Source organism: Rhinolophus ferrumequinum, chromosome 12, assembly GCF_004115265.2.
Source record: "Rhinolophus ferrumequinum isolate MPI-CBG mRhiFer1 chromosome 12, mRhiFer1_v1.p, whole genome shotgun sequence".
Taxonomy (NCBI): Eukaryota; Metazoa; Chordata; class Mammalia; order Chiroptera; family Rhinolophidae; genus Rhinolophus; species Rhinolophus ferrumequinum.
In genome coordinates this window covers 4,813-29,861 of record NC_046295.1, presented here as the reverse complement: position 1 = coordinate 29,861, position 25,049 = coordinate 4,813, and the positions used below count along the sequence as shown (strand labels likewise).

The following is a 25,049-nucleotide window of genomic DNA, read 5'->3' as shown; positions in this document are numbered from 1 at the left end:
AGGAGGCAGGCCATAGTGACTGTGCAAAGCTCATCCAAAAGACTGAGAATAGGTTTGGGTGGGCCACAGCATCAGCTTTCATATTCACCAGTAACTGGTCACAATGCAGAGTGAGCAAGGGCATTAAGGAGATCAACATGATAACACAGAACACATGTCATCTGTTACCTCATTCATGCCTAGTAGCCACCCATCAGCCACCTAATTATTCTACCAAGTAACCAGCAGGCTGGATGGTACAGACCCAGGAAAGCAGCTGGGAACCAGTTAGTGGTAGCCTGGAATGTCCAGTTTGGGATCATGGCTGGTGTCATCTATTTCAGCTTCATCTTACAGCAGTGACACTCAGACAGCTCACCATAGAGTACAGGGTTATCAGGAGCAGAGCCAGCATAGTTATGAAGCCCAGGTAGTTATTTGCAAAGATATATATTAAGCTTCCTTGTGGTAGATAACCACTTAAAAAACTGGGAAAAGACCATAATCACAGACAGAGCCCAAGATATGCAAAGGAAGTCAGTGCATATCTATGGCATCATGTGCTTGGCATTGAAGCAGTGCACAGCCATGCACTTGGAACACGGAACACTTTGCAGAACAGCACCAAGGCCCAGAGGAAGAAGAGCATAGGCATGCAAGCAACAATCTTGCAACTGGTTGAAGACTTAGAAGAACCAAAGAAAAAAATAATCCCGTGTGAAGAGAAAGCAGATGGAAGATTGCATGCTGTTGTCTAAGCGTAGAATCCAAGAGGAAGTGGTAAGGAAACTTGTGCAGGAGCTTCTCAAAGGTCAGGAGTTAGCCAGACTGCAGCCTGAAGGACCTGGGGCTCTCCACTGGTTGCCTTTCTGGATCTCAAATTCCTCTGTGGGGTCCTTCATCCATCAGGTAATATTGTAGGAGATTGAGCCACAGTTCTGCTTTCATAATCTCAGCAATCCTGTTGAATTCTAGGAGACTATGGTCTAAGAACCAGTTGAAGAAACTGGGGATGGTGTTCCCTTCCTGGTTCCTGTGGATATAGGACTGGGGGTGTTGGCCCTGGTGCCAGCGGATTGGAGTGGAAAGAGACACCATCCAGCCAGAGGATCTGCACTCATATTCTTTGATGAGCCCCTCATTTCAGAAGTAGAGGTTGCTTTGAAAGATGAGCCTGAATTTGCAGCCTATTCTAGGGTGTTTAAGCTCCTCAACTTCCAAATTGATGATGTACCACATCATGTCTTCATCTTGGCCACTGGTCATAGGTGACAGCTGCGGATGGTTCCGAAAAGCAGTGACCCAAAAACCTGGGGTATTCTGGATACTTCTACACTGCATATGGAGCCTTTGCATCCAGCCAAATTGCGCTCCCGCTGAAGGAAGGCCTTGTCTACCTGGGCATTTATGTTTGACAGCTGCTGATCAATGGCCTCTAGTGAGTCCATGCAGTTATTGATCTTCGGATCCCTGGCACCTGTCTCCTGTTTCACTCCTACCACCTTTTTCTCCTTCTGTGTCACCTTCTTTTCCTCCACCATCTCCTCTGCGACTCCCTCCTTTTCTGGTGTCGCTGAGATGGCACACTTTTTTGTCATCACTTCCTTGGCCTTTGTCCCAGACACCATTTGAGACCCCAACTCCCCTGCGCCACAGGCTTCTAGAGATTTCTCCCCAGCAGGACCACTCAACTCTCTACGCTGACATAGCCATTTTCCTGTCTATTGTCTGCTGCCACTGAGGCAGAGGCAGAGGCCGCTTCCAGGACCTCCGTAGCCTCTTTCTGGCCCATTTTAGTCATTGCACAGCTGCAACTGCCAGCAACTTGAATGCAGAGCACAGCGCCACAGCCCCAGTGGGCCTGAGATGTGCCTCCCTCCAAGGCAGTTTCCAAACTGCCATCACATGTGTCTCCTCAGTTTTCTCGTTCTGGCCCTGGTTCAGGTCCGGATGTCCTGGGGGCACGGTCAGGAGTAACAAGGCCACAGGTCTTAGAGACAGGAAGGTTGTTGCCCTCATCTAGGCCGCTCATTTTGGTAAAAGTCAGACCTGCAGAACGAGAGAGCGATCCTTGTCCTCTGCAGAAGCCATATCTTACTGGTTTTGATGATATTGTAAATGAGGTTGTTTTCTTATTTCCTTTTTGCATGGTTCATTGTTAATATATAGAACTGCAACCAATTTCATTTTATTTTTAAAGAAAAATTAAAATATCTAAGGTTTATAGCATAATGAGTTGATATACATATACATGGTGAAATGATGAGTACAGTTGAACTAGTTAACATATCTCCTCATAGTTCCCATTTTTTTGTGATGAGAGCATCTGACATCTACTCTCTGAACAAATTTCCCATGTTCAATGCAGTATTATTAACTAGAGTCATAATGCTCTATGTTTGCTCTCTAGACTTATTTATCCCACAAACTGCAACTTTGTCCCTTCTGACCGACGTCTCCCCATCCCCCACCTCTGCAAATTCCGTGGTAACCACCATTCTGCTCTCTGTTCCTGTGTTTATCCTTTTAGGTTCCACATATGAAGGAGATCATGAAGGGATTTTTTTCTTTCAGTGTCTGGAAGCTCAGACGATAAAATCAAGAGTAAACAAGTGGGATTCCACCAACTAAAAAGCTTCAGCGCAGCAAAGGAAACAACCAAATAGAACAGCAGCCTGTGGATTGGGAGCAGATACATGCCAACTACATGTCTGATAAGGGGTAGATATCCAATAAAACAGCTCAATAACAAAGAAACAAACAACCTGATTAAAACATTGACAAAGGATCTGAATAGACATTTTTCTGAAGAAAACATAAAAATGGCCAACAGCTGTATGAAATGGAGGAAATTGGTACAGCCATTCTGGGAAACAGTATGAAGGTTCCTCAACAAACTACAAATAGAAAATCCATATGAGCCAGCAGTCTCTTTTTTGGGTATAGAGCCACAGAGAATGAAATCAGAACCTCAGAAAGAGAGAGAGAGCTCCTTCTTCAGGGGACTCCCAGGCTGGCAGTGCCCATCAGGTGGTTGTGCCACCCTGAGGGCTCAGTGCCAGGACTGGCCCTCTGTGCCCTGGGGAGGGAAGGGCCAAAAGCACCCTTCCCTCCCTGGGCCCACCCAGGCTGGCTGGAAGCTCAGGTTGGCTAGATGCCCATGGCAGGGACAGGGGTGCAGGGAGATTGAAAGGCTGTGTCAGGGCACCTGAGGAAGGAGGGCTAGGATGGGGCTGGGGTGGCAGCCTCCTGTGAGGCTCCTGGCACTAATGCTGCCTGTGGGGTCCCAGCTGCAGGAGCAGCTCCCTAGGGAGTCCCACAACCTCCTCTGGAGAAGATTGGCCTCCTGCAGTGTCCTTGGGCCAGGGATGCAGGGCAGCGTTACCGGGAGAATATTCCCTACCAATGACCTTCAAGTGCCCAACTTGAAACCCTGGGGAGCTCTGAGATGGCAGGAGGCTCTGGCATGGGCTCTGCCTGCCCAGCGACCTGCCCACCGGGCCTCTCCCTGAGGGGGCTGATGGCCTCTTTCAGGGACAGGCCAGACTGCAAAACTCACTTGACAACCATGGGTCCTGGGGGTCAGGGTGCAGGATGGAGGACCCCAGACAGGTGTGGTCTAAGGTGGCCTGGAGATGCCAGATAGGCAGAGGGCAGACAGAATGAACAGGGCATGTTCTGGAATAATGGGATCACTGGCCAGGTAGGAGGTTCTGTGGAGGCGGCTGTGGGCACAGGCCTGTGGATTGCAGCTGTTCCAGGAGTATGGGTTTACAGCAGGAAGAGTCAGTGGGATGGGGTGCAGGGGTGAGCTGGAAGGAAAATCTCCCCCAGGAAGCTGCCAGGGAAGTGAACTCCAACACATGGCACCCAATACCCAGGCCTGTGCCTCCTTGGGCCCTGATCACCTGGGCATGTGCCTTTTACGTCTGGACACAGAGAAAGGAAAGCTGAGGTCATCTGTGTTGCTGTCACAAAGTGGGCCCACGCATTTACCAGGTGAGTGGATGAGCCTGGTGGTTGCCACACACCCTTGGCCAACCTCAAATGGCCCAAGGCATCACTGATCCCGGTGGGGAAAGGGGGAGATGTGGGTCAGGCTGCAAATGGCACAGTGACAGTCCCCAGAGCCCCAACCCCCATCACCTCCTGCCCCTAAAATTCAAAGGGCTGAAGGTGGAAGAGGTTGCTGTAGTCCATGGGGCACTGGGCAAGCAGTGGGCGTTGGGAAGTTTACCCTAAGCTGTGGAACCAGCCGTCCTGCAGAAAATTCCAGAAAAATAGAGGCTTGATTGAATTCATGGAAGATGAGGAATGAAGCTTCCAGGCTGCCTTAGAACCCCCAGCCATGCACAGTTCCCCCATGAACTAAGGGTGGAGGAGGGGCAACAGGGTATTCCTGGGTGGGGCTGGGTGGCCATGGGCAGGAAGAGAGACTTCCTGGCTTAGAGCTCACAGCCCCACTTCTGCACCCCCCGCCCAGGTTGCAGGGTGCCAGTCACATACATTAATTCTGCAGAAAAACAGAAAGAAGGTTATGCTCCAGAGTAATTGTGCCCATGAGCTCCAGGCCCAGAGATAGAGATGAGATAGAGAGAGAGAGAGAGAAGGAAAGTGGTGGAGGGTCCTCGGGTTCATGGTCAGAGAGACATGCTAGGAAGTCTCTGACCCCACTGGCCCCCCAGTGGCCCCTTTGCCTCTAAGAACATGGGTGGGGGGACACACCTGAGACCAGGGTGATAAGGCCAGCCTAGTTCCCCTGGCCTGGAGGGTGGCATCGGGGGAGACTCTCTGAGGCCATTGGGAAGCCCTCCAGTGTGATGGGAGGAGTCCTGGTGGGGGCAACTCCCTGTTTCTCCTCTAAGCCTGGGGAAGGGTGGAGGGCTCCACATGCTGTCCACCGACAAGAGGAAGGCCTGGTCTACATGCCCCGGTGGCCAGGGCACCCCTGGTAGTGTGTGGAGGGTGTGGGGCTGGCAGACCCATGGAGGGACATCAGGGCTCAGAAGGGAGGGCATTGGTAAGGCGGGGCCTCTGCCTCACGCAGCTCATGCGCCATCACAGACACCACAGGCCTGGGGGGCTCACATAAGGGACACTTATTTCTCACAGTTCAGGGAGCCAGCATGGTGGGTTTCTGAGGGGTGTCTTCTTTTTGGCTGGCAGATGGCTGCCTTCTCCATGTGTCCTGCTAGAGAGGAAAGAAGGGTCTGGTATCTTCTTCTTCCAAGGGCACCAATCACGTACTGAGGACTCCACCGTCCTGACTGCATCTAAACCTCATCACACACTTCCCAAGGCCCCACCTCCTAATACCATCAGCTGCTTCAAAGTATTGACTAGGGGGACATAAACGGGCATGCATGGCAGTCAGTCACAGCCTGCCGGGTACAGGCAGGTGGGAGGGGCGAAGTGGGAAGGTGGGGCTGGTGGGGAGCGTGTGTGACCTATGGAGTGAGCGGGACGGTCAGAATGGGTGGGCAGAGTGTGAGCCCTGAACGTCAAAGCCACCTGGGCGGGTGTCAGGTAGCTATAGTGGGGCTGAGTGGGAGAGACCATTGCAGAGTGGGAGGTCATAAAGTAAGAGTCTGGGCTTGGGGCCAATGGTCCTCCACTTCCCCAAGCATGAATCCAGGAGAGGTTCTGCCCAGGGAAGGTTAGGAGGTATAGGAGTGACAGGGGTGGGGGAGGGGCAGTAATCTAATTCCAGGTCCCCAGGGGCTTGGAAGTGCCCAGGGGACAGGCAGGAATAAATAGCCCTGTTGGAAACAGCGGGAGTGGGGAGGGGCTACTGGGGAGTCTCAGTCAAGGTGCAGAGAAACTGCAAAGCCCTGGGCAAAGGGCACGAGTTCAGGAAAAGGTGACAGGCCCAGGTCCCTGAACGCTGTCTGCTCCAGCTCTCAGTCTCGGCCACCATAGTTCATGTCCCTTGTGTGTGTCAGGTGTCTTCACCCCGTCTTGCATCTCAGGTCCCCCAGGTCCCATCTCATCAGGGCATCAGACTTGAATCCAGGATCTCGTGGTATCCCTCCCAGAGGGCCCTCTAAGTCATACACCTTGGAACTAAATGAGAAGTTACTAAGCTCCCACGGGCTCAGCACCTGTGTGGGGACAGAGAGCGCATGATTGTAGTCCTGTTAGAAAGAAGACTGGGAACACAGGGCAGTCGCAGTCCTGGGAAGTTCAGTCCCTTGGACAATGTTAGGACTTGTTAACCAGGGGAGAGGGTGTTCCCTGATGTTTGTGACTTGGAGTGGTTCCCTGTCCATTGTTCCCTTCACTCTGTCCCCTGAGACGGCCCTCCTTTTCCACATGTTCATTACTCCCTTTGGCCACTTCTGAAGGAGACATGGGACACGGCCATGTCCTCAGCGGGTTTCCTGCCTGCAGAAAGTCTGTGGCCCCACAGGCCTTTCTCCTCTTTGCACCATCTCAGTCAGTGCTTCTGCCAACACAGACTCTTTGAACCACTCTATGTAGTGGATTCTAACTTAATCCAGGTACCAAAAGCCACACCCACAGTTCCTTAAGAAACGGGCGTCTTTCTCTATATTTGGTCATTAGAATTTTGAGGGTTTCAATCTGCTGATGGACAGTGCCCCGAGCAGCTTGAGAATCTACTTGGCACCCCTTAATACTAACAGAGGTCCTCTCACAGTCTGCACATTTTTTGTACCCCGAGGCTGACTGACTGCAGCACCTGCTACATCCCCAGTCTGTACTACAATGGCCATGACCTACATCTGATCCTGGGCCCTGGCTTAACCCTCCCACAGGGTTTGCTTTGGAAATGAGAGCCCCTGAGATCCTGGGGTCCCCTTCCCATGTGGGGCCCTTTCCTCTGGGCATCCCCACACAGACACAAGTATACACACACACACACACACACACACACACTGGGGGTGAGAAGAGGTGTACACATTCGGGAGATGACAAGGGGACAAGAAGTAAGAGGTTGGAGGTAGCTCTGCTACGGGGCAGGGCCATCCAGTATCTGGGCATCTTGTCCGGTCCCCACAGAAAGGGAGGGCAGAGACACCAGGCTGATGGGCAGGACAACCTCGAAGTGCCCAGGGGTCTGCCTGAGACAGGGACATTCCTGGGCACCTGAAGAGAACAAGGTCTGGGTCCTGTGTCTTCCACTCTGAGACCCTGTAACCAGGAGGAGATGACCCCAGTATGAAGAGGCTGCAGGAGAGAAGGCCTCAGCTTGTTCCCCTGTAATGTGCAGTACATACACAGGGTGACACCAAGAGTCTCATGATCTGCAGAAGAGTCTGTCATCGCTGGTTCGCTGTCATGACCCAGCGTGCTCCCTCCCAGTCCCTGGAAAATGCTTTCCGCTCCCTCGAGATCCTTCTGAGAAGAGGGCAGCCTTCTGAGAAGGGACCTGGACCTGTCACTGTGCCCAGCAACCATGGGGGAAGGGGAAGAGCAATCACCTGCACCAGCTCCAGCTCCGGTGCCTTCAGGGGACATGGAGTTGTCACTGCACCCTGCATCCCTGCAGGGGTGGCTGGCTCTGGAATGCCCTTCAGAACTATTTCCTGTTCCACAGCTTTAACCCTGTCCTCCACTAGAACGTTCTTTCCCTTCCCTCTTATTGTTTACACTTGTTGTTTGGCTTAATTTTAATTTTCTTGTCATATTTATGTGATGACTTACATTTGGGGTTTAAATTTATTGTAATTAAATGCAACAGACATTGTTATACATTGCACATTCCTGAGCAGTTAGTACATTCGCAGACCGGGCATCCATCATCACCCTCTAGCTATGAAATATTTCATCTCCCGAACCGAAATCCATCACCCACATGCTTCACTCTGCATTCCTTCTTTCCCAACCCCTGGCAACCCCAATCTCTTTTCTGTCTCTGTTACTGTACCTATTCTGGCTCTTTCCTCTAAATGGAAGCATAGAATAAGTTCCCTTTTGTGTCTGCCCATGAATCTATTGATGGAACTCATTCATTTTAATTGGAACTCATTTCTGTTTTAATTGGAACTCATTTTTTTTTAAAGTGAAACCTCAAGTAGATGAACTATTAGATGTATAAAATAAAGCCTTTTAGTAAATACTGTATGTACCTAATCTCGGGGTAGACACCACTGTTCACATGACATCAGCCTTAGAAGACAGACAGGAAGCAGCTGGCTCTTACTGTGGCCAAAACAGAAGCAAAAAAATGTAAGAAGCTGGAAAACAAACCAGAAACCCCAAAGCATTTTTCACAACCCAGAACCAAAGAAAGGTTTAACATCACTTTGGTGCAAAAACTTCTCAAATATCAATGTTTCAAAAACAACAAAGAGCAAACACATGCAATTCCAACAAGAGGCAACACCTACCACGAATACATGTCAGAAATGCCAGTCCTCCTGATGGGGACACGCAGATGTAAACAGTGCAGACAGAGCATTGTCACCATCAGACTGGCAGGGTCCTGGTCTGGTGGTGACCAGCCCTAGGGACACCGTGAGCAAGCAGAGGTCCCAGCAGACCCCTGAACAGAAGTGGGAAAGGCCCCTCTTCTGGGAGGACAGGACACAGGACCCATCCCAGGTCCCCAGGGGCTCCCCTCCCCCGGCAGTGCTCACCCTAAGATGTGACCCACAGACAGGCTTGGACAATGTTTCAAAGACGTATTTATTTACAAGACATTCCTCACAGCCCTGGTTCACACAGCAGGAAACTGGAACGAACACTCATATCCAAGGAGAGGGTCTATGGACAAACGACACTCAGCAGCCGCTAACGTCAGTGCAGGGTGTCCCGGCGCAGGCGGGGTCTTTGGGGTTCTCTGTTGTGAGACACGCACGGAACCACCGTGTGCATCTGGGATCCAGTGTCTGAGACCACATGGGCCATTTCTAATTTCTGTCACCGAGCTGAAAGGGACGTTTGTATCCACAAATCTGTCTTTAGAACAGATCCCTGGAAGTACAGATTCTTGGTCATGATGTAAACACAATGTTAAGGTGTAGGCCGCAGTTTCCTACATCCCAGATCTCCTTGCCCATTTTGAGTTTTTTTGGGGAGAACAGGGGGCTGAGACCTTAGGGGCAGAGGGAAGCCGTGCTGGGAGTGGGGGTGATGAAGGTACCTGGGAGTGACCACGTAGCTGGAAGTCTGCACCCCCACCTGCCCTGCCCCTGCCGCACCCCCTCATAACTCACCTGATCAGCCTGGCCCTGCCAGCCAGCACAGGAGAAGGACGGCCTGGACACCCCCCCCTGCTCCCTCTCCCTCTGAGCACAGGACCCTTCCCCTAAGTCAGGAAAGCACATCTAGGGCCTCTCAGTGTGTCACGAGGACCACCCTGAACTGACTGCAACCAGGTGAAAATCTCAGTTTCAAGGGCAGGATGAACTTGAGCTTGTGTGAGCAGAAGCCTTTGTGAAACACAGAGGGGCTCAGAGAAGCTGCTGGGAGGTCAGAGCACGAGACTGGGGGCTTTGGAGATGAGACAAAGTGCCAACCACATCTAAGGCTCCAGCGGGAGTAACCCCTCCCCCATGCCAGCGGCCAGCCCACACAACTGGCACATGCAGCTGCGTTGAGGGGCTCTGTCTGTGGGCTCCTTGGACATGGACCTCTTCTCCCTCCAAGTCAGGACGGGACTTCACTTGGTCTGAGGCTGTCAGGTGAGGCCACAGTCAGCGACAACATGTCACTTGTCTACACAGATCTGGAAACCCTCACCACACACACACACTCCCACCAAGCAGAGAACATGGTTCCTCCGTGGGGAAGCTTGTCAGGCTCTCTTCCTGCAGGAGGAAGAGAACAGCCTCTGATTGTAGGGGAAGCAGGAGATGGAGAGGAGGAAGGAATTTGGGAATGGTTGCCTTGGGCTGAGGGTGGTGACTTTTTTTCAGTGACAGTACGCATGTAATATTATATCAACTTCAGGTGTATAGTGTGGTGGTTAGACTTTTATATAATTTATGAGGTAATCCCTCAATACATCTAGAACCCACTTGACACCATATATAGTTTTTACAATATTATTGACTATATTCCCTGTGCTGTACTTTACATCCCCATGACTATTTTGTAACTACAATTTGAACTTCTTAGTCCCTTTACCTTTTTCCCCCAGACCTCCAGTCTTGCTCCCATCTGACAACCATCAGTTTGGTCCCTGTATCTATGAACCTGTTCCTGTTTTGTTTCTTCATGTTTTTGTTTTCTGGATTCCACATATAAGTGAGATCATATGGTATTTGTCTTTCTCAGCCTGACTTATTTCACTTAGCGTAACACACTCTAGGTCCATCCATGTTGTTACAAACGGTAAGATTTCATTCTTTTTCATGTCTTTGTAATATTCCATTGTATATATGTACCACATCTTTATCCAATCATCTATCAATGGACGCTTAGGTTGCCTCAATATCTTGGCTATTGCAAGCAGTGTTGCAATGAACATAAGGGTGCATATATTTTTTCAAATTTTTGTTTTGGATTTCCTCAAATAAATACCCAGAAGTGGAATTGCTGGGTCATAAGGTAGTTCTATTTTTAAATTTTTGAGGAACCTCCATACTATTTTCCATGGTGGCTGCACAAATTTGCAACCCCAACAACAGTACAACAGTACACGAGTGTTCCCTTTTATCTCCACATCCTCACCAACACCTGTCGTTTGTTAATTTATTTGATGATGGTCATCCTAACAGGTATGAAGTGATAGCTCATTGTGGATTTTATTTGCATTTCCCTGATGATTAGTGACGTTGAGCATCTTTTCATATGTCCATTGGCCATCTGTATGTCCTCTTTGGACAAAAGTGTATTCAGGTTCTCTGCCCATTTTTAACCAGATTGTTTGTGTTTGTTTGGCTTTTTTGGTATTAAATTGTATGTGTTTCTTATATATTTTGGATGTTAACCTGTTATCGGATATGTCACTTACGAATACCTTCTCCCATTCTATTCTGTTGAATATTTTCTCCATTTTATTTTGTTGATGGCTTCCTTTGCTGTGCAAAAACTTTTGAGTTTAACATAGTCCCATTTGTTTATTTTTCTTTTGCTTCCGTTGCCTGAGGAGACTAATCCATAAAAAGATTGCTAAAATCAACGTCAGGCAGTGTATTACCTATATGTTTTTCTAGGAATTTTATGGTTTTAGGTCTTACATTTAAGTTTTTAATCCATTTTGAGTTTATTCCTGCATGTGGTGTAAGAAAGTGGCCTAGTGTCATTGCTTTGCACATATCTGTCCAGTGTTCCCAAAACCACTTACTGAAGAGTCTGTCTTTACCCCATTGCATATTATTGCCTCCTTTGTCATAGGTTAATTGACCGTATAGGCATGGGTTTATTTCTGGGCTCTCCATTCTGTTCCATTGATCTATGCATCTGTTTTTATGCCAGTACCGTGCTGTTTTGATGACTACAGGTAGTGTGATACCTCGATGTTGCCTTACAGCTGTCAAGCCGTTTGTTCCCCGCGCTCTTCCCAGGATTTCACAAGGGAGTGCCTCAGCACTCCCGGAAGGAGAGATATCAGGAAAGCTCTTTTGAGGGGAAGTTTCAGCAAACTGAGACCTGATGGAATTATATCGGTCCCTCCCCTTCAGTGGATTCCTTGGAGATATGCGTGTGTGAAGGCAAAGTCCAAGCTGGAACACAATGAGAACTTTCAGAAAGACAGCCAGCAGGCTACTAACACAGAGATCTTGAGATTAACAATCTTTTACCTCTTTAGAAGTTTACCAATAAAAACTAAGCGCTGGCCTGATTAGGCGGTCAGTCCCTGAGGCTGATTCCCTTGGCACCACGGTTTGCATTGTATTCGTGGCTACTGTCTTTTCTTAACCCTGCGCTGCCCTTCTCCCTCCCCACAGCCCTCTCGTGCTGGGCGCGACACCTCCACCTTTGTTCTTCTTTCTCAAGATTGCTTTGACTATTCACGGTCTTTTGTCGTTCCATATAAATTTTAGGGTTAGTAGTTCTATTTCCGTGAAAAATGTCATTGGTATTTGGTAGAGATTGCATTGAATCTGTAGATTGCTTTGGGTAGTGTGGACATTTTAATAATGTTAAATCTTATTCAGGAGCGCGGTCTGTGCTTCCATTTGTATCTTCTTAAGTTTCTTAGTCAATGTCTTATAATTTTCTGACTACAGGTCTTTCACCTCTTTGGTTAAATTTCTTCCTAGGTGTTTTTAAAATGGAATTGTAAATAAGACTGTTTTCTTAATTTCTCTTTCTGATAATTTATTATTTGTGTATAAAAATGCAACTGATTTCTGAATATTAATTTTGTATCCTACCACATTACTGAATTATTTTATTAGTTATAACAGGTTTTTTATTGTCAGATCAAATGCTTCATGTTTCTCTTTAATGATTCTGTTCCTACCAATTGTCTCTAAGACAAATATAATAATAATAGTCCATTGTACAGAAGGTCAGCTTCTAAAATTATTGACTTTTCTAATCGGAATCGATTAACTAACAGTGTGTAGTATTTCAATTTAAATCTTTCAAGTATTCAAATCGTTGCTTTATTTATGTGTGGTATTATTAAAATGGCTAATTTTGAAATGTATTCTTTTTCTTCAATAAATAACAATGTTAAAATTAAAATTAATTGGTGACTTGGCATAGCGATATTTACAATAGCCTATAAGCGTTATGACAATTCTACCAATGAGGAATTTAAGGTTCCCCAGGTACCCTAACTACTCAGTGGTGGAAATGAATTGGATGTTTCCTTTCCAGAGGTCATATTTTTAACACTAAACAACCACCCTCAAAATCAGAAGAAAGTACATTTAAGGAACTTAATGTAGCAGTTAAATAGTGCTTGATTTCTATTTGTCATACTTTGTGATTCTTTTTTTTTTCAGTTAAAGTTTATTGGGGTGACAATTGTTAGTAAAGTTACATAGATTTCAGGTGTACAATTCTGTAATACATCATCTATATCTCACATTGTGTGTTCAACACCCAGAGTCAGTTCTCCTTCCATCACCATATATTTGATCCCCTTTACCCTCACCTACCACCCCCTCTCCCCTTACCCTCTGGTAACCACTAAACTATTGTCTGTGTCTATGAGTTTTCGTTTCTCATTTGTTTCTCTTGTTTTTGTTGATTTCGGTTTATATACCGTACATCAGTGAAATCATATGGTTCTCTGCTTTTTCTGTCTGACTTATTTCGCTTAGCATTATACTATCAAGATCCATCCATGTTGTCACAAATACTCCTATTTCATCTTTTCTTACCGCCCAATAGTATTCTATTGTGTATACATACCACAACTTCTTTATCCATTCATCTGTCGAAGGACATTTTGGTTGTTTCCATGTCTTGGCCACCGTAAATAAAGCTGCAATAAACATTGGAGCACACTTGTCTTTACGGATAAATGTTTCCAGATTTTTTGGGTAGGAGAAGGATAGCTGGGTAATATGGTAATTCTATTCATAATTTTTTGAGGAACCTCCACACTGCCTTCCATAGTGGCTGCACCAATCTGCATTCCCACCAACAGTGTATGAGGGTTCCTTTTTCTCCACAGCCTCTCCAACACTTGTTACTATTTGTCTTGTTGATGTACATTCTAACTGGGGTGAGGTGACATCTCATTGTGGTTTTTATTTGTATTTCTCTGATGATTAGTGATGTTGAGCATTTTTTTCATATGTCTATTTGCCATTTGTATGTCCTCTTTGGAGAAATGTCTCTTCAGGTCCTCTGCCCATTTTTCAGTTGGGTTGTTCGTTTTTTTGTTGTTGAGTTGCATGAGTTCCTTGTATATTTTGGATATTAGCCCCTTATGGGAGGCAGTGTTTGCAAAAATCTTCTCCCATTCTGTTGGTTGCCTCTTTATTTTGTCAATGGTTTCTTTTGCTTTGCAGAAGTTTCTAAGTTTGATACAGTCCCATTCATTTATTTTAGCTTTTACTTCCCTTGCCTTTGGAGTCAAATTCATGAAATGCTCTTTGAAAGCAAGGTCCGTAAGTTTAGTACCTATGTTTTCTTCTATGCAGTTTATTGTTTCAAGTCTTGTGCTTAGGTCTTTGATCCATTTTGAATTAATTTTGGGACATGGTGACAGATAGCAGTCCAGTTTCATTCTTTTGCACGTGGCTTTCCAATTCTCCCAGCACCATTTATTGAAGAGGCTGTCTTTTCTCCATGGTATGTTTTTTGCTTCTTTGTCAAAAATTTTCTGTCCATATTTTTGTGGTTTTATTTCTGGGTTCTCAATTCTATTCCATTGGTCTATGTGTCTGGTTTTTCTGCCAGTACCATGCTGTTTTGATTATTTTTGCCCTGTAGTACAAGCTAAAGTCAGGGAGTGTGATACCTCCAGCACTGTTCTTTTTTCTTAAGATTGCTTTGGCTATTAGGTGTCTTTTGTGGTTCCAAACAAATCTGATGATTTTTTGTTCTATTTCTTTAAAAAATGCCATTGGGATTTTGATGGGGATTGCATTAAATCTGTATATTGCTTTGGGTAATATGGCCATTTTAACTATGTTGATTCTTCCAATCCATAAGCACGGAACATCTTTCCATTTCTTTGTGTCTTCTTCAATTTTGTTTTTAAATGTCCTATAGTTTTCAGCATATGTCTTTCACATCCTTGGTTAAGTTTATTCCTAGGTATTTTATTCTTTTTGCTGCAATTGCAAAGGATTCTATTTCATTTTCTGAGAATTCATCGTTAGTATATAGGAATGCGATAGACTTTTGTACATTGATTTTGTAGCCGGCAACCTTACTGTATTCGTTGATTGTTTCTAATAGCTTTTTGGTGGAGTCTTTAGGGTTTTCTATATATAGCATTATGTTATCTGCAAAGAGTGACAATTTAACTTCTTCATTCCCAATTTGGATGCCTTTTATTTCTTTCTCTTGCCTTATTGCTCTGGCGAGGACTTCCAACACTATGTTGAAAAGCAGAGGTGATAGAGGACAGCCCTGTCGTATTCCTGAATGTAGAGCAAAAGTCTTCAGTTTTTCACCTTAATTATGAGATTAGCTGAAGGTTTGTCATATATGGCCTTTATTATGTTAAGGTATTTTCTTTCTATACCTATTTCATTAAATGTTTTAATCATAAATGGATGTTGTATCTTGTCAAATACTTTTTCTGCATCAATTGATATAATCGTATGATTTTTGTCCTTTATTTTGTTTATATGATATATCACATTGATGGATTTGCGTATGTTGAACCATCCTTCTGCCCCTAGGATAAACCCCTCTTGGTTGTGATGAATAATCTTTTTAATGTGTTGTTGCATTTGATTTGCTAGAATTTTTTTTTATTGATTTTTGCATCTTTATTCATCAGAGATATTGGTCTGAAGTTTTCTTTTTTTGTGTTATCCTTATTAGGTTTTGGTATCAGGATAATGTTGGCCTCATAAAATGAGTTAGGGAGTATTGTCTCTTCTTCAATTTTTTGGAAGAGTTTGAGCAGGATTGGTATTAGATCCTCCTTGAAGGTTTAGTAGAATTCACTAGTGGAGCCATCTGGTCCCAGACTTTTGCTTTTGGGAAGGTTTTGGATGACTGGTTCAATTTCGTTACTGGTGATCGGTCTGTTTAGATTTTCCAGTTCTTCATGGTTCAGCCTAGGAAGGCTATATGTTTCTAAGAACTTGTCCATTTCTTCTAGGTTATTGAATTTGATGGCATATAGTCCTTCATAGTATTCTTGTATGATCCTTTGTATTTCTGTGGTGTCCGTGATAACTTCCCCTTGTTCATTTCTGATTTTATTAGTGTCTTCTCTCTTTTTATCTTAGTGAGTCTAGCCAAGGGTATGTCAATTTTGTTAATCGTTTCAAAGAACCAGCTCTTTGTCACATTAATTTTTTCTATTGTCTTTTTGTTCTCTATTTCATTTGGTTCTGCTCTGATTTTTATTATTTCCTTTCTTCTGCTGACCTTGGGTTTCATTTGTTCTTCTTTTTCTAGTTCTTTAAGGTGTAACGTGAGGTTATTTATTTGGCATTTTTCTTGTTTCTCGAGATAGGCCTGTAATGATATAAATTTCCCTCTTAAAACTGCTTTCGTTGCATCCCAAAAATTTTGGTAGGATGTATTTTCATTCTCATTTGTTTCTATGTATCTTTTGATCTCTCCTCTATTTCTTTTTTGATTTGTCAATTTTTAAAGTATGTTGTTCAATCTCCATGTATTTTTGGTTTTTCCTGCTTTCCTTTTGCCATTGATATCCAATTTCAAAGCCTTGTGATCAGAGAATATGCTTGGTATGATTTCAATCTTCTTAAATTAGCTGAGGCTAGTTTTATTTCCCAATATATGGTCTATCCTTGAGAATGTTCCATGCACATTAGAAAAAACTGCATAGTCTGATGTTATAGGATGAAGTGCTCTATAAATATCAATTATGTCTATTTAATCGAATGTGTCATTTAGGGCTGCTATTTTGTTATTTATTTTCTATGTGGATGATCTATCCATAGCTGTCAATGATGTATTTAGGCCCCTAGTATAATTATGTTTGGTCTATTTTTTCCTTTAGTTCTGTTAGTAGTTGCTTGGTATGTTTCGGTGCTCCCTGATTAGGGGCATAAATATTGATGACTGTTATGTCTTCTTGTTGTATAGTCCCCTTTACCATTATGAAATGTCCATCTTTGTCTCTTGTTACCTTTTTCACCCTGAAGTCTGTTTCATATGATATCAGTATGACTACACCTGATTTTCTCTGGATACCATTTGCTTGGAGTGTCAATTTCCACCCTTTCACTTTGAATCTACGCTTGTCCTTGTAGCTGAGATGTGTCTCTTGGAGACAGCATATGGTTGGGTTTAGTTTTTTTGATCCACTCAGGTGCTCTGTGCCTTTTTATTGGTGAGTTCAGTCCATTTACATTTAGGGTGATTATTGATATGTGAGGATTTCCTGTCATTCTGTCTTTAGTTTTCTGGTAAGGCGGTGTCTCCATTGTTTCTGTGACATTTTGTTGTTGTCCATTATTTCTGTGTGGTGGTATTCTATGATGTTTCCCTCTGTGTCTTCTTTTGTTACAGTATATATTTCAGTTCTGCATTTTTTTTGAGTGGTTACCCTTAAGTTTATGTAAAAGAAAGTTTGATATTTAGAGTATTCCATTTTCTTCAGTACGCTTACTTTCTCCATTCCCATATTCCGGTTCAGGTCTTAACTCTCCCCCTTTTTATATTTTGGTTGCCATAAATTGTCACTGTTGATGGTGGGTGAATAGCCTCCTTTAGTATTTCTTGTAGTGCAGGTCGTGTATTAGAAAATTCCCTCAGCTTCTGTATGTCTGGAAAGGTTTTTATTCCTCCTTCATGTCTAAAGGATATCTTTGCTGGATATATTATTCTTGGCTCATAATTTCTCTCTTTCAATAGTTTGAATATTTGATTCCACTCCCTCCTGGTTTGTAGAGTTTCCACTGAGAAATCTGATGATAATCTAATGGGCTTTCCTTTGTAGGTTACTGTCTTCTTTTCCCTTGCTGCCTTGAGGATTCTTTCTTTGTTGTTGATTTTTGACAGCTTCAATACAATGTGCCTTGGAGAAGGCCTGCTGGGGTTGAGGTAATTAGGTGTTCTATTTGCTTCTTGGATTCGAGGATCCAGTTCTTTCCACAAGTTTGGGAAGTTCTCATACACTATTTGTTTGAATATACTCTCTGTTCCTTTGTCTCTTTCTTCTCCTTCTGGTATGCCCATTATTCTATATTGCTCTTTCTGATGGAGTCAGAAAGTTCTTGTAGAGTTCTTTCATTTATTTAAGTCTCAAGTCTTTTCTTCTTCCATCCATGTCATTTCCAGGTTTCTATCTTCGATGTCACTGATTCTTTCCTGTATCTGGTCAACTCTACTACCTAAGCTGGCTATTTCATTCTGAATTTCTTCTATTGAGTTCTTAATCTCCAGAAATTCTATTTGGTTCTTTTTAAAAATTTCAATCTGTTTCGTAAAATGCTCATGTTGTTCTTTGATTGTGCTTCTGAGTTCATTAAACTGCCTTTCTGTGTTTTCTTGTATCTCATTGAGTTTTTTAAGAACTGCAATCTTGAATTCTGTATCATTTAAGTCACATATTTCTATATCTTTAAGTTCATTTTCTGGAGACTTTTAACTTTCTGAGCTGTCTTGTTGCCTTGGTTATTCATGGCAATTACTGATTTATTATTTCTCTTCCTAGACATCTACAGGAGTGGCTTCTGCAACAGGTTGATAGGAAGAGGTCTTTCTTTTGTTTTCCAGTACGTGTTGGTAGAATGTTTTATTTTCTCTCCGACTGCAGCCTTTTTTCTCTCTGACACTGTAGTGCTATGTTTTCTCTGCACTATCCAAGCTTCTCACAGAATGGGGGGATTCCCTGGGAGACAGGCTTCTCTTCTGTTAATAGTTCGCCTGGGTCACAGGGCCCAGTGTCCGTGTGGGTATACAGAGAGCTTTTGAAGTTTAAAGCTCTTCCAGCACCAGATTCAGAGCCTGTGTGTTTCAGCAGCTCTGTTCACTCTGCAGGGATCTGCCCTGATAGGTGGAGACAGGGGCAGACTGGGTTGTGAGAGGTGGCCCAGAGCAATGGCGACCACCGCCACAGCCAGTACTGCTTCCACAGCTCCCTCCCCCTTGCTGGAATTAGTTGGGCTGCAAATCTGTGACTGTGGACCACAGTTCTCAGAACAGCAAATATTCTATTCTATTGATCAGACACTGCTACTGTTCCATTTCTGGCACTGGGCAGGTGGGGGTGGGGTGAGCTCTGGGAGGGTAGGGAGGAGGAGGCTAGTCTCAGTGCCTAAGGCTTCCAATCTCTGCTGCAGTGAGGAATTAAACCACTGTTTTCAGCCTTCTTCCCTCAGTCTTTGCTCCCAGGTCTCTGCCATGAGCGTTGGGTTCAGCCGTGTTATATGCTGAGTGAGTAGGGAGGGGGTGCCGCCAGGTGCATACATGGAAGCATACACGTAGACGTGCATGTATGTATCTGTACGTACAGACAGACATACAGAGACAGACACAGAGACAGAGGGGGCAGGCACGCGGGGAGAGAGCTCCTGAGCGAGAGCCAGAGCCCAAGGGGCAAGTCACAGAGCCAGACAGACAGGGGGTGGGAGTTGGAGGCGGGAGGGGGAGGGGGGGAGGGACGCACAGGCTGGGGCAGGGACTGGGACAGACGCACTGAGGCTGTGTTGAAGCGGCAGCTTCTCCACCGGAGTGTGGTCCTGCCCGGGGCTGGGCTCCGCTGAGGAGGCAGTGCCCGGCCTTTGGCAGTCACCGTGGCGCCCCGGGGCAGGCCGCAGGGGTCTCCGGAGTGCCGGTGGGCTCCGAGCCCCGCCCAGGGTCCCGCCCGCGGCGGGAGAGTCGCAGCCCCAGGCACCCTCCTTGAGTGGGTCGTGTGTTTGCGTGCCTGCTCTTCCCCTCGCGGTGGTCTCTCCAGGAGTCCGAGAGCGCGCGCGCCGTCGCGCGCAGGTGTGTTGGGGTGTCGCTCCCTCCGTCCGCTGGTTTGTCCCGGCTCTTTTTCCGCTGTGCGTGGGGCCACCGCGGCCGGCGGGAACCGAGGGCGCCTGGCTCTTGTGGGAGACGGGAGGGGGCGGGGAGGGGGTGCGTCCAGGTGCCTTGCCAGCGGAGACGTCCCGTTTGCGCGGGGTCGGAGGACACGCCGAGCCTGTGTCTCGGGGCCCGGGTGCAGGCAGAGGGATGGTCGTCCCCTGGGCTCGGTCCCGAGGTGCCAAGGGCCGGCACGTCCTTGGCTGGAGAAAGCCGCCCAAGGCTGGTGGAGGCCTGCGCCGGCACGCAGCCCTGGGCTTGGGCTTGGCGGCGGCGGAGGCGGCGGCGGCGGCGGCGGCGGCGGCCGCGGCTTGCGGGAGGGAAGAGGATTAAGAAGGGGGGTGGGACGGGACGGGGGGAGCCCGGGCCGACGGGCCTGGCGTGCGGCCGGGGCTGCGAGGTTGTAGGGCCCGGCGGCGGACCCGCCGCTGGCCAGGGGGACCTGCGGCGGGGTGGGCGGCTGCAGAGGGGCAAGGGGCGGGAGGTGTTCGGAGGGAGCCCCGCCCCGCCGGGGCGGCCGCAAAAGGAGTGGCGGAGTGGTGGGCAAAAGCCTACAGCACCCGGTATTCCCAGGCGGTCTCCCATCCAAGTACTAACCAGGCCCGACCCTGCTTAGCTTCCGAGATCAGACGAGATCGGGCGCGTTCAGGGTGGTATGGCCGTAGACGCTGGGGCCCCGCTGCCGGCGCCCCAAGAGCCTCCGCCCGGCCTGCCACATGAGCGCGTGCCCTGCTGCTAGGGTCGCGAGCATCTCCCCGCTGGCCGGCTCCGCCAGCGCCGCGCCTCCCGCCTGCTCCCCGCCTCCTCCTGACGCCGCTGGCGTGGACGGCGGGCTACTCCTGGCCCGCAGCGAGGCCCCTTCGCGCCACCCGTGGCTCCACGGGCCTCTGCCACTTCCCTGGCAGGTGACAGAAGTCTGGGCGCTCTGGCATCCTGGGACTCCCCCGGCCCCGACCGACCGACCGACCGGTTTACACCCCGCCCCCCCACACCCCACACCGCCCCGCTCACCCTCACCCCTCCCCACCCCCGCCCCCGCTCACCCCCACCCCTCACCCCCCGCCCTCCCCTCTCTCACCGCCCCCTCCGCCCCCCCTCCCCCCCACCGCAAAAGGCCTGGCTGCTCTGCGGTCCCAGGCTCAGGGCAACCGAGGGGTCTCGCGGGGTCCTCTCAGTCCCCTCCGGCCCTAGGCACGCGCAGCCCGTCCCTGGCCCAGGCCCCCGGCAGGCCCGACCGACTGGCCCAAAGCCACGGGGAGCCAGCATTTCTGTGTATGTTCTCTTTTTTCCCCCCTAATTAGGGCACCTGTTGTTGGATTTAGGGCCCACTCAATTACAGAGTGGTCTCTGAAGATCCTTACTTTAGTTACATCTGAAAAACAAACAACAAAAATCTTATCTGAACAAGATCACATTTTGAGGTTCTGAGTGGACTTACCTTTTGAGGGCCACTTTTCAACCCTCTATAAGATATCATAGCAATCTTTAATAAATGTGGGTATATAGATATTTATATAAGGATACTGACTTGCAAATTCTTTCATTCATGATCTTATTCTGAGAATATTTTGCCTCATACATTTCTTTTGATAGCAGATCAAAACCAATAATAGGTGGTTTTTAACAATAAAAATTAAAATGTTCTTATTTCTACAACCAAACTAGCCTAGTTTTCTTTGACAGTGTTTTTTCATGAGTAAACTGAATAATCTTATAAATTAGAAATATAAATCATATGAATAATTTCTTTTAATGAGAGACACAAAATACATACAAGTTTATGTGAGGAAAAGTCATGTATTGACTCAGTCAGCTAATGCATCAAATACTATCTTTTAAGCATTTTGAAATATCTTGTGAGTGTGAAAATGAACATTGCTGAACCAGAAACTTAAAATGATATATCTGGCATGAACTAGAATGCAATGTCAAGAACTAGTGTTATGTTCAGTAAAATAAGGCAATAAGAAGAGAGAAAATAATAAATAGGCTTTCAACTTATTTAAGATTCTCTGCAAAGTGCAATCCAATTAGAACCACTCTCACCAAGCCCCCAACCCCCATTTCAATTAGTTTCTAACTCTATTATATGACAGTTCCTTTCTGTGAGAATTCTAAGACAAGGAATCACCCAATTTTCTGCTAAGACTCCCAAGATAAGAAAACAGAAAACGTGTCAAAGAGGAGGGTAAATAAATATGATTCTCGAAGTTGGGTAAAATTTCAACAGAAAAACAGAGGCATTGAGACCTAAGAAAGAACATGAGCAAAGAAATAGCTGTAAGGAAGCTGGAAGTGTGTCCAGGGACTGGTTTAGCGTCCACTCCCATGCTCTTAGCCGCCAACTCAGTTCAGGTTGCCATCTAGGCTATCCCCATATCTGATATGACTTAGTGTTTCCCTCATACAATACATTCGACACAGTGCAACCAAAATAATCTTCCTGTCTGGTTATATAACTCACCTGCTTGTAATAAGGCAGGAAATGTCCAGTATTCCTCTGTTTTGGAGTTATCATGTAGAGGTTTTAAATACCCTGATAAAATGCATACTCATTTAGAGAAAAGAACAGTATGAGTGAATGGATAGGCAAAACCTGTTCAAAATATATTGGTGATAGAAAGTTTTTTGCCCCCATAAAACTGTTTATCACATCAGAGCATGATGGTGGCATGAGTGGAGACTGATACATATTTTTACAATATACAAGTTTTTATACTAGATATGTAAACAATCAACTCATATTTTTAACTTGATATTTGAAAACTCAATGATATTTCAAAGTCCTTAACCTAAATTTTGTTTCCCTTTTTTGGTTTAAGCTGGGGATGATTTGGGGGAAGATAAGGGAAAGAGATCAAAAGTAGGCAAAATAAGATAGGTAAAAAGGAGGTAGAGAGGGAAAAGAATGGTGTTTTGTAAAGGAAATATACAAAAATAATGCATTAAAAGAGAAAGAACCCATGTGGAAACATGTACTGAAATGTCGATAATGAAACAGGAAGAAGGAAAGAAAACACAGAATTCTACATAGAAGGAAATCAACATGACATGAGGATCTATATTGAATGGAATAAATGAATAATAAGTTATGTGATAAGATTGAGTCAGGTGAACTTTTATTTGCACTTATTGCCCTTCCTCATATCTTGGTGCTTTGATTGTTTAATTAACTGGTTAAGAAAAATGGTATTTATCTCACACTGAGGAGAATTTTGAGAAATAAATATATGAGACTGACAAGAAAAATGGAATGTGATTACTAAAATTGTGAAAATGTTTTTCCTTAGCTGTTTGAGAACAAGGAACAGTAATAACTTCCATCACCATTGCTTGCAAAGTACTGGCAAAGTCATTATCTGCTCAGAGTGTGTGTTCTGGTAATTCTATCTGACCGACTTCTTCTACCGGAACTCCTCCTCTGGGAACAAACATGCACTACGTATCCATCTCTTGCATTCGCTGGTCACTAGCCTTGTCTTTACCTTTCTTTCATAGCTTCATTTCTTTTTTTTTTTTTTATCAGTCCATTCTCAGGGATGCTTTCTCCTGAGTTATTCTATGGCTCTCATTTGGAGGAGTAAACTAAGAAGAGACAATAAATCAGAAGGTAATGGCTAAGAATTTCCCAGAAATTATGAAAACATATAAATCCACAAAACAGGAAGCAAAATGTATCTTTATAAAAGAAGAATGAATGGAGACATTATATCAGTGACAAATTTGCAATGGCCCAGCATCATTAGAGCCTACGTAAGGTAACTTCAAAATACGCACTTCAAAGAGAGAAAAAATGATCACTGAGGGAAAACTGTGAGGTGCAAGATGGAATGGTGATCAAAGAAAATTCTAAACATGAAAATAAGTCTAAACAGTGATGTACACTAAGAATTCTAGTGCCTAATTTATAAGATTAAAAGTATAAATCAGAACTGAATATTCGATAATAAATTGCATGAACAAGCACAATTTCTGTTACATAGAAAGTTCAAGAAATGCTGGTTGAGTTAAATGAAATAAGTAAAGTTTAAAAACAACAAGTTGTTGTTCAAAAACAACAGTTGACATTCAACAACAAAATTAAAAATTAATTTCACCATTATGCAAATTAATTTCACCTGACTAAAAATTAATTTCACCTGATTAAAAATTAATTTCACCTGATTAAAAATTAATTTCACCATTATGCAAATTAATTTCACCTGATTAAAAATCAATTTCACCTGATTAAAAATTAATTTCACCATTATGCAAATTAATTTCACCTGATTAAAAATTAATTTCACCTGATTAAAAATTAATTTCACCTGATTAAAAATTAATTTCACCATTATGCAAATTAATTTCACCTGATTAAAAATTATTTTCACCTGATTAAAAATTTATTTCACCTGATTAAAAATTAATTTCACCATTATGCAAATTAATTTCACCTGATTAAAAATTAATTTCCCCTGATTAAAAATTAATTTCACCATTATGCAAATTAATTTCACCTGATTAAAAATTAATTTCACCTGATTAAAAATTAATTTCACCTGATTAAAAATTATTTTCACCTGATTAAAAATTTATTTCACCTGATTAAAAATTAATTTCACCATTATGCAAATTAATTTCACCTGATTAAAAATTAATTTAATTTTATATTAATTAATTTTTTATTAACTATTAATTAATTTTAATTAATTTAATTATTAATTGATTTTTTATTAATTATTAATAATTTTTAAATTAATATAATTTATTAATTATTAATTAATTAAATTATTAATTAATTTTAATTAATTAAATTTAATTTAATTTCACCTAATTAAAAATCAATTTCACCTGTATGAAAATTAATTTCACCTGATTAAAAATTAATTTCACCATTATGCAAATTAATTTCACCTGATTAAAAATTAATTTCACCTGATTAAAAATTAATTTCAGCATTACGCAAATTAATTTCACCTGATTAAAAATTATTTTCACCTGATTAAAAATTTATTTCACCTGATTAAAAATTAATTTCACCATTATGGAAATTAATTTCACCTGATTAAAAATTAATTTCACCTGATTAAAAATTAATTTCACCATTATGCAAATTAATTTTACCTGATTAAAAATTAATTTCACCTGATTAAAAATTAATTTCACCATTATGCAAATTAATTTCACCTGATTAAAAATTAATTTCACCTGTATGTAAATTAATTTCACCTGATTAAAAATTAATTTCACCTGATTAAAAATAAATTTCACCTGATTAAAAATTAATTTCACCTGATTAAATATTAATTTCACCTGATTAAATATTAATTTCACCTGATTAAAAATTAACTTCACCTGTATGCAAATTAATTTCACCTGATTAAAAATTAATTTCACCTGTATGCAAATTAATTACACCTGATTAAAAATTAATTTCTCCTTATTAAATATTAATTTATTTTTTTATTAATTAATTTTTTATTAATTATTAATTAATTTTTAATTAATTTAATTATTAATTAATTTTAATTAATTAAAAATTAATTTAATTT

General features: G+C 43.9%; 1 non-coding gene and 1 pseudogene across 1 annotated transcript; both read right to left on the bottom strand.

The window, feature by feature from the left end:
- Positions 1-798: 798 nt before the first annotated feature.
- On the bottom strand, positions 799-2,023 carry LOC117031610 (testis-specific Y-encoded-like protein 4; annotated as a pseudogene).
- Positions 2,024-20,066: 18,043 nt separating this feature from the next.
- LOC117032557 (5S ribosomal RNA) lies at positions 20,067-20,185 on the bottom strand. Its single transcript, XR_004424748.1, has one exon. It is a non-coding gene; the product is annotated as a 5S ribosomal RNA (ribosomal RNA).
- Positions 20,186-25,049: the final 4,864 nt, after the last annotated feature.